Source organism: Sturnus vulgaris, chromosome Z (assembly GCF_052056855.1).
Source record: "Sturnus vulgaris isolate bStuVul1 chromosome Z, bStuVul1.hap1, whole genome shotgun sequence".
Classification (NCBI taxonomy): Eukaryota; Metazoa; Chordata; class Aves; order Passeriformes; family Sturnidae; genus Sturnus; species Sturnus vulgaris.
Window position 1 is genome coordinate 68,193,834 of NC_142283.1, and position 8,322 is coordinate 68,202,155.

The 8,322-nt window shown below is 36.0% G+C and overlaps 1 long non-coding RNA gene across 1 annotated transcript; it reads right to left on the reverse strand.

Annotated features, from left to right (window-relative positions):
• Window positions 1-2,033: 2,033 nt before the first annotated feature.
• Window positions 2,034-7,905, reverse strand: LOC148219899 (uncharacterized). The gene is made up of 2 exons (XR_015799634.1): window positions 7,704-7,905; window positions 2,034-4,211 (listed from the first exon to the last, which is right to left on the reverse strand). It is a non-coding gene; the product is annotated as an uncharacterized LOC148219899 (long non-coding RNA).
• Window positions 7,906-8,322: the final 417 nt, after the last annotated feature.

Consider the following 8,322-nt stretch of genomic DNA (forward strand, 5'->3'; position numbering starts at 1 on the left):
GGCTACTTCTGTAAATTCTGGGACAAATATTTTTGGAGTCTTGGAAATACCATATCTAGGAGCTGAGATGGCCAACTCATTTGTGTTTGTAGGCTGCTCTGATCTTATGGTAACAAGCATAAAAATGAATAACTCTTTTAAGTGTTCACATAAGGTTCAGATTACATATAATAAGCAAGATAAAGTCATACAATAACTGAGACGAACCAAAACAAATATTATGACATTATGTTATCTATTCAGCACTTTGCATTTATAACACAGAAGTACCTTCTCTAAGGGACTCAAGAAGAGGTCTAAGTGGCTTCCTCTGAGCATCTAAGTGACTTTTTCAGCTGAAAAACAGTGCTTGTGTTTGGCCAAACCACATTCTGTATCACTATAATACACTGGATGACATAAAGGTTAAACAGACTTAATTTTGGCATTTCTGCTGTTTCTTAACTTTTACCGTTCAGAGTAAGTAATCGGTATTATATAGACAAAAGATGTACACCCTTACATACAATCTCATCTAAAATGCTGCACAGTTAGCACTAACTGCCTAATTAATGTACCTTTACATCATATAGACATTTCAATTAATTGATAATTATATTGCCATGTGATTAATGAACGGTGTAATATATATAATATGCAATATTAATAATTGAACATGTCATGTTATTTTAGTTTTTATAGAAACACATTTATATAATTTATAGTTATAACTCAATATAAAACATTATTTTGTATGTTGTTCTTTCCTTAAAAACCACTTTCCAACTGGAATACATACTTCACAGTACTGGAGACATTTATGTTTGGTTAACTTTACTGTTCCACTTACACCAATGATTATTTGAGGGAATTAAAGGGATCTTAATTTAAAGGCAGAAACAGCATCCAGAGAACTATTAGGGATAATAGCTAAAAGGACTTGTGACAAAAGGACTTGTCCTCTGAGATCAAAAATTGCAGAGCTAGAGAAAAGTAATAGTGTTACAGAGACCAAAGAATACATAGTCCAAGCCTATCAAACTATGCCTAGTCCATTCAAATGTAAAATTGATGTATTAAGATGAGTTCATCTTATCTACATGACTGTACTGCTCCAGTGAGAGTATACTGCACTGAGATGGAGGACAAAGTAGGTTTTTGTTCTGAAAATCTATGTGAATATCATAAAATGTGGGATGATTTACCATTGAATGGTTCTTTGGAAAATGTTCTCCATACACACATTCACAAGCAAGCCTATTTGCAGCTATTTGAGCTAAAATAGTCTTAGCCTTGCCAGGACTGTCTGTCCAGGCCTTTCTTTGCTCTCTAACCTCCTCTTTGAACACAATCTGCGTAACTTTCCATTACATCTCATGCAAGATTCAATTGACAAGGGTTACAAAATAAAGTCTATTCAAATTAATAGCTCATGACATATATGTCTATATATATGTCAGTTTCATAGTATGAACCAGTATTGCCCTTTTACACCTAAACCTCAAATATTTCCCAAACTTTGCAATCCTTATGATAAAGCCAAATTCTGGTCTTTTAATGTCCAGATGAGCTTGTATACGGATATTCAGTAACAATGTTCCTATAACCAGGCAAAATATTAGTCCCTGATGAAACCAGAAGAGGGAATTTTAAGATAGCTAATTTTTTTTAAAGTACTTCAGCTTCAAAGACTAAATTTTAATCTTTTTTCCAATTTTCCAAGGTTTGGAAGAAAAGTTAATCTATATATGCCAATTATACTGCTGTGATAATAATTAAAGTAACATGACTGATCATATTGTATGGTAAAAAGTATTCATTGGTCTTTTTTTTCCCCCTAACATGTAGAAAGGACTTGTATTTCTTTTCCAGAAATGATTTTGAGACAACTTCAGAGTCAACATACTGACATATAAGTGGCACCAAACTGCACCCTTCAGATGACTGGGATTTTTTTACATATGAGTACATTCTTTCTTGCAAGAGTTTGCAAATGCTTGAGTGGTACTTGTATTAACGTAATAAATTAAGTGCAAGACCAACCAAAGCATGAGTTCTTCTCCACTAGTGCTCTCTATTCAATTGCAGCCATAACTATTGTCATAACAATTCTCAAGGCGGTGGAACAACTCAGCACCAATTAAAAGAGGAATCCTAAAGGGTTCTTGTAGTCAATAGAGATGATTGCCATAGTCTGTTATTTAAACTCACATTTGTCAATCCTTTGACGTTACACCTGCTACATGGCAAAACACTCCAATTTTGACAAATTAATATTTTTACGTGGTGTATGAAAAAGGAACTTTCAGGCTGATAGTAGGACTAATGGTTTTGTGTACTGCTGATCAAGGGTATCAATAGGATTTTATGACTAAAATAGAATGCACACCTTGTTATCTCTCTTTATATAATTTTGAGAATTGCAGAAAATTCTTCTTGTCTAGGAGGTTAAATGACCACAAGCAAAAAAACAAGCCACAGAGATGAGGGCTGCTATTGCTTTCTTCTCTGCATAACTTTCACTGTGCACAGCATGGCTTTGTGCAGCAAATATTTAGTGTAAGAAATGCTACAGACATCAGCAAAATATTTCTTTTTCACATGTAAGTATTTATAGGCCAAAATTATTTGTGTACAATGTTTAAATTTTTTGTAAGGTGTGGTGTGGTGATTTGGTGACTCTTTTGGAGATATGTGTGTTTCATTCTATTGCCACCTGTGCCACGGTCAGTGCTGTGAAATGCATGTAAGGGCCTGATTTTCACAGGAGCAGCAGGAGAGCTGAGCTGCCCAAAGGACAATTCCTGCTGACAGTGAGAGCAAGCAAAAGGTATTGCTTTTCTCCTGGCTGGAAATTTCTCAGTAGAGAAAATTTAAAAGTCAAACTGTAGCTAGCACCATGACAATACTCAGTAAAAACAAATGCTAGCAATAAGTAAACTCCTCCAGTTCACAGGCACTCTTTTGGCTGTCAGTGACGAAATGAAGATGCCAGCTTTGGGTGAAAGAGTTCAGCTACCCAAGGAGGCAGAGGCTTCATGAAGAGTTAAGCAGAACAATCCATTGCTGCTATGAAGAACTAATATAGCTTATGTTTTTTTAAGTATTTAAGGTATTATCTGGACATGTTTTGAAGCTGTCTTATACTCTCACACAACACAAAGAGCTTCAAATTGTACACTTGATATTTAAAAACATTTTAAAAATTAATGTTTGTGTTTCTGTAATATGCATGTTCATATTTGTATATGTTAGACTAACTCCAAGGAAACTTTCAAAGTTATTTTAAGTGGCACGATTTTCTTTTACTGTGCATATTGCTTGATCTAGTCATGTTATTTTGTGCCTTGGATTGGAGAAGAGGCATTCTTGATCCTCTTATATATATTTTTTTTTGTTTGACCCTTCTCAGCTCAATAGCCACGCTGGAGCCAATTAGTCCAATTACCTGAGGATTCCAAGTTTAAATTTTGCATATTCATAGTCTTGGGAAGAAGGGGAGGTCATCAGAAGGATGACAAATGTTGTTTATTATGAGAACAGGTAACATTTAACCTGATGACAGCATGAATACAAATGAACAATCATGTACAAATGCAAATGAACCAAGCCTTAGTTCTGAGTGAAAGCTTCAGTTGCAGCTGGAGCCACTTTTGAATTAGCTGGAGTAAGCAAGAAAATCAATGTTTTGAAGAGATTAAGCATAGCTTAGTATAACATTATTTCCTGAATATTCAGGCAAAATTTAAATATTATTTCCTCTAAAATTAGGGAATGGTAACATATTTAAAATGTATTTAAATTAGATAGACTAATGCATGTTATTTCCATGCAAATAACCCAAAAGGCACTGTAGATATCTTTGTTTAGCCTAAAAACGAACCAAAAAATGAAACTTGCAATTAAACCCCTTTAATTTATGCTTTCTTGATCTTTTAAATATCCTGTCACAGTTACATTGCTTTCCTAATCACTGTCAGCAGTTACAAATATTCTTGTCCAGAAATGACTTGGATATCTATTTCTCTCTTCAGTCTGTTCCATTCTTTTCTCTGGTTCTTCTATAACATTGTGCCTGGATTACTTCTTATCTCCTGATTCATTGCAAATAGAGTCACTGACTTGGAGATCCTTGGGGTTCACCTCATCAGGGTTTTTCTCAGTCATTTGGTTCTTAGCAACAAATGGCTAATTTATATTAGCAGAAGATAGAACTCCATAGACACCAACAGCTGCATAGTGGAGAAAAAATCGACAGCATGAATTTTTTCTGGCATTGCATATGGAGAGAGAGAGAGAAGAAAATGGCATCAGATACTGAAATACCACAGAAGACATTCAGGCAGAAAAATGGCTTAGTAATCAGTGAGTATTTCTTCCTCAATGAAAGCTGATACATAATATTTCTCTACTATCTCTATTATCTTCCTATTCCAAAATGGAAGCAAATGTTAAATTTCAGCTACTCGTTTGTCTCATTGCATTTCATTGCATACATTCATTTTAAAATTATATCTCAATATTTAACAAGAGGATTAAAACGCTTGACAAAGCACTTAAGAGAAGTCTAAGCACTGTGGCTTCTCCATTTGACTGGTACTCCTGTTTCAGAAGTAATGACTTTTAATAGCAGAAGTAGCAGAGGATATTGAGTAAAAAAACCAGCTAATATAACAAATAGGAAACTCCTGATTTTTCCAGTGGCTGCTTACATGACTTTGGATCAATCACTGCTCACTGTACACCCCTTTCTCTGCTTATTACACAAGGGCAGGGACTGCTTTCTGCTCCATGGTTTCATGGCTGCAATGCTTCTCTGCCACATCACTAATAATGCACCTTACAGTTTGGGATGTCTGAGTTTTCTGAGCCCAAGCACCACAGAGTACTTAGAACCAAGGATTTGCTGGATACCAGTTTTTCTAACTTGCTAAGACAACTGAAGAAGCCCATACAAGAATATCCAAGGCATTAGCTCTTTTAGTTATGAGATAAAATAATGTCACCACTTAGTGACAAATGCCATATAAGCTTGCTGAACACTACAAGTGTATATCTAATAGTCTTGCATTCTGTAGGCTTGTAGTTAAAATAAACTGGGATTTAGAATTTAGATGCAATTTTTTTGCTCTGGAAAAATTAACTTATTGTTTCTGAGGCAATAACCAAATTATCATAGGAGTTTAAACTCTCATTCTAGCCATTATTTACTTGATTATTGATTCACAGAGTATCCTGAATATCATAATCTGATACAACTACCTTGTTGTTCAAGTAGTTAGTAGCTCTGGGCAAATTCTCAGCATCCTTTCCAAACCTCAGCTAAAGAAAACTATGTGGTAATGTAAGGATTCACAGCTGAGTCACTCAGATTCTCACATACTCAAAACATATTCCAATTACTAAGATTTGTGACAAAATTTTCAGGCCACATGCCTAGAGACTGGGGAATGCAGGGTTTTCAGGAATTGTATTAGGAGATGTACAGATGCAGTTCTGGGTTTACAGAAGCTACACAGATTTGTTTTCACCAGTTTAGCCTCACCTTGGACAAGAGTATAAATAAGGTCAACATACACCACTGAAGTCAGAAATAACTGGAACAGAGCTTATGGAGTTTACAAAGGATTTTTTGATTACAAAATCGTGACAGTGTTCCTCCATAATTTTTGGTATAATTTTAGTATACTTGTGGAATGTGTAAAATCTCCCAAGGAGTTAGTTTTTGTTTTTGAGACAAATGTATTACAAAAATATTTGATAGTATAATGAGAGAAACCATAAATAGAGCTACAATTAGAGCTCTGGTAGAATGTAGCTCTTCAGGAATGAGGAATCCCAAATATTTCAGACTTTTTGACTCCTGTAAAAATTAACAATACTGTGGTAAATTGACGTAAACTACATGCCACCAAAACCAGTTTCAATTTCTGCAGAGAGCATCAGTGGTTTGTAACTATAAATAAATAATTTTAATGTTTTAACGGTAAATTAATGAAATATAGGTTTGAAATATTAATTAAAATGAGATTATTTCAAGAAATAATTTTAATTAGAAAAAGAAACATGAAAGAAATTTTGAAATTGCTTCAAATCAAATCTATAATTATATAAATTTATGAAACCAAGCTTTTTTTTTTTTTTTTTTTAGTTTGAAATGACGTATGTTTATGAGCTGATTCTCATTTCTTAAAAAGAAAAAAACTGCCCCAGGATATTTTACAAAAACCTCTTAATACAGGGGAGAGAAAACAAAATTATTAAGTTCGTGGATACAAATTTTGAAACATTTGATGTTGATTCAAAAATAAATATTTGTGTTTTCTTTTATTTTGTAAGAAATCAGAAAATCTTTTACAATTCTACCTAAATAAAATCTCTATTCTCCCATTCTACATCTCAAAAAATTTCCCTACACAGAAAGAAACACAGATTTAAAAAGTCAAAATCTAAGTGTCATAGAAATCCATTGTCAAGATGGGAAACTTTAGGTCTGAAAAGTCATAAAAGACTCACTTTGAAATATTAGATTGTACAGACACACCACAAGACCTTTGTGAAGCCCAGGTACTCGTACTTTCAGTGTGCAGGGAAACTATGTCTTCTGTATACTTCAGATGAACTCTAAATACTCTACCAATGTTTAAAAATGTCTGGATAGAAGATAGATAGAAGAATCAGGGGGTTTGCACAGAGCCAAGAAAATCATAGCATTCCCAAACATATCTCATGTTTCAACGAGGACCATTCCTGGAAGAACGGGATTTACCTTATGGCAAGGTAAATCCACATCTGTGAAGCTGACTGTGGACCTTAGCACAGGCCATGATATCCCCAGTGGGTTACTGCGTTAGCTCAAGATTAGTTAAGTCTTGGAACTAACACTTACAGGATCTCCGGAAACTGATTTAGAGAAAAGAATTTCAAGATTACATGAATAGCAGGTAAGTTGCTAGATTTATTTCCTCAAATGCAACATCATCACACCATCTATTTTAACACTGTTGTCTATGTGTAAACTGGAATGCAATTATGAGAAAACTAAGTGATTGCTCGTGGTGTCTACCCCACAGAAAAATGTTATTTCAAATGGTATACTTTTCACTTAGTTTTCTTCTCAAAGTTATGCCACACATCTTTTCTATAGTTTCATTTTTTGCTGCTTATCCTACAATAAATTGTTATGCAGAAACAGAAAACTAAAATTATCTTCCCAAAAGAAAACTTTCAGTGAAAAAAGATAAAAGAAATTGTAAAAATTAAATTTCAAATTTCAAGGCATGTCACAGAATTGTCATGAGAAAAATGGAGTTTAAAGGCCTGCTTTCTCAGCTTCTTGTTTTGCTCTGAAAACTGAAAGGATATTTTGATCTGCAGAGATCCTTTGCGTCTCATAAATTTGTTAAAGCCTCCTCCCCCGACCACATTTTCCCTTCTCGCCATGCTCAGTGCAGATGAGAAGGAAAAAGGAGCAAGTGAGAACAGAAAGCCAGGTCGAGGCTGTCACGGCCTGGGCGCTGAGCTCAGCCCAGCCAGCAGCTTAGGCTGGACACGGCGCTCAGCTGGGTGCACTGCAGGGGCCCGGCCCCTCCTGCCTCACTGGACAAGCCCCGGAGACAAGACAAAACTCTTCTGGCACATCCTCCTGCTGCCTCCAGCCATGAGCACTGGATTAGGCAGAGGTTTGGTCACCTGCGGCCCTGCAGAATTCCCCGTGCTCCTACCTGGACTGCGCAGCGCCGTGCCAGGCCGATGGCGTGTCCTGCGTCCGGCTGCCTTCAGAGCAACGCTGCCCTACTGCTGGGCCGAAAATAAAACTGTTCAAAGGGGTAAAGTATGGGCCTATGGTGTGTTTACATGAGTTCAAGGGTTCCTGGCCAAAGCTGGTTTGCACCTGCCTGGCCGGAGCAGGAGGGGGAGAGATATGCCCTATCTGCATCCGCCTATGTCAACATGTCCCCTGCATGGCCTTGGAGCAGGGATTGCTTACACAGTGTGACACGAAGCAATTATTTCATCTAAGAGGCCCTTCCTTTGCTTGCTTCCATTTTGTTATGAGAGCTTAGAAAAATAAATTATTTCTCTCCTACAATTTATGAACCCCATCATCTTTGCGATCAGTGCTTGAATATTCTCTGAATGACATCAGGATTTTATCTCTCACAAGGAGAGGTGTCGTGTATCTGCTTTGTTGCTTTGAAACAAAATGTGTCTCTTTTTCAGATGCTAAACTCTTCTGATGGACCTTAAATGCTGGTTAATGATTGGAAAAGTAATTTTGAAGTAAATGGCATACACTTATATTAAGCATTTGTTCTGACAAGGAAAGGCTCATTCTTTGAT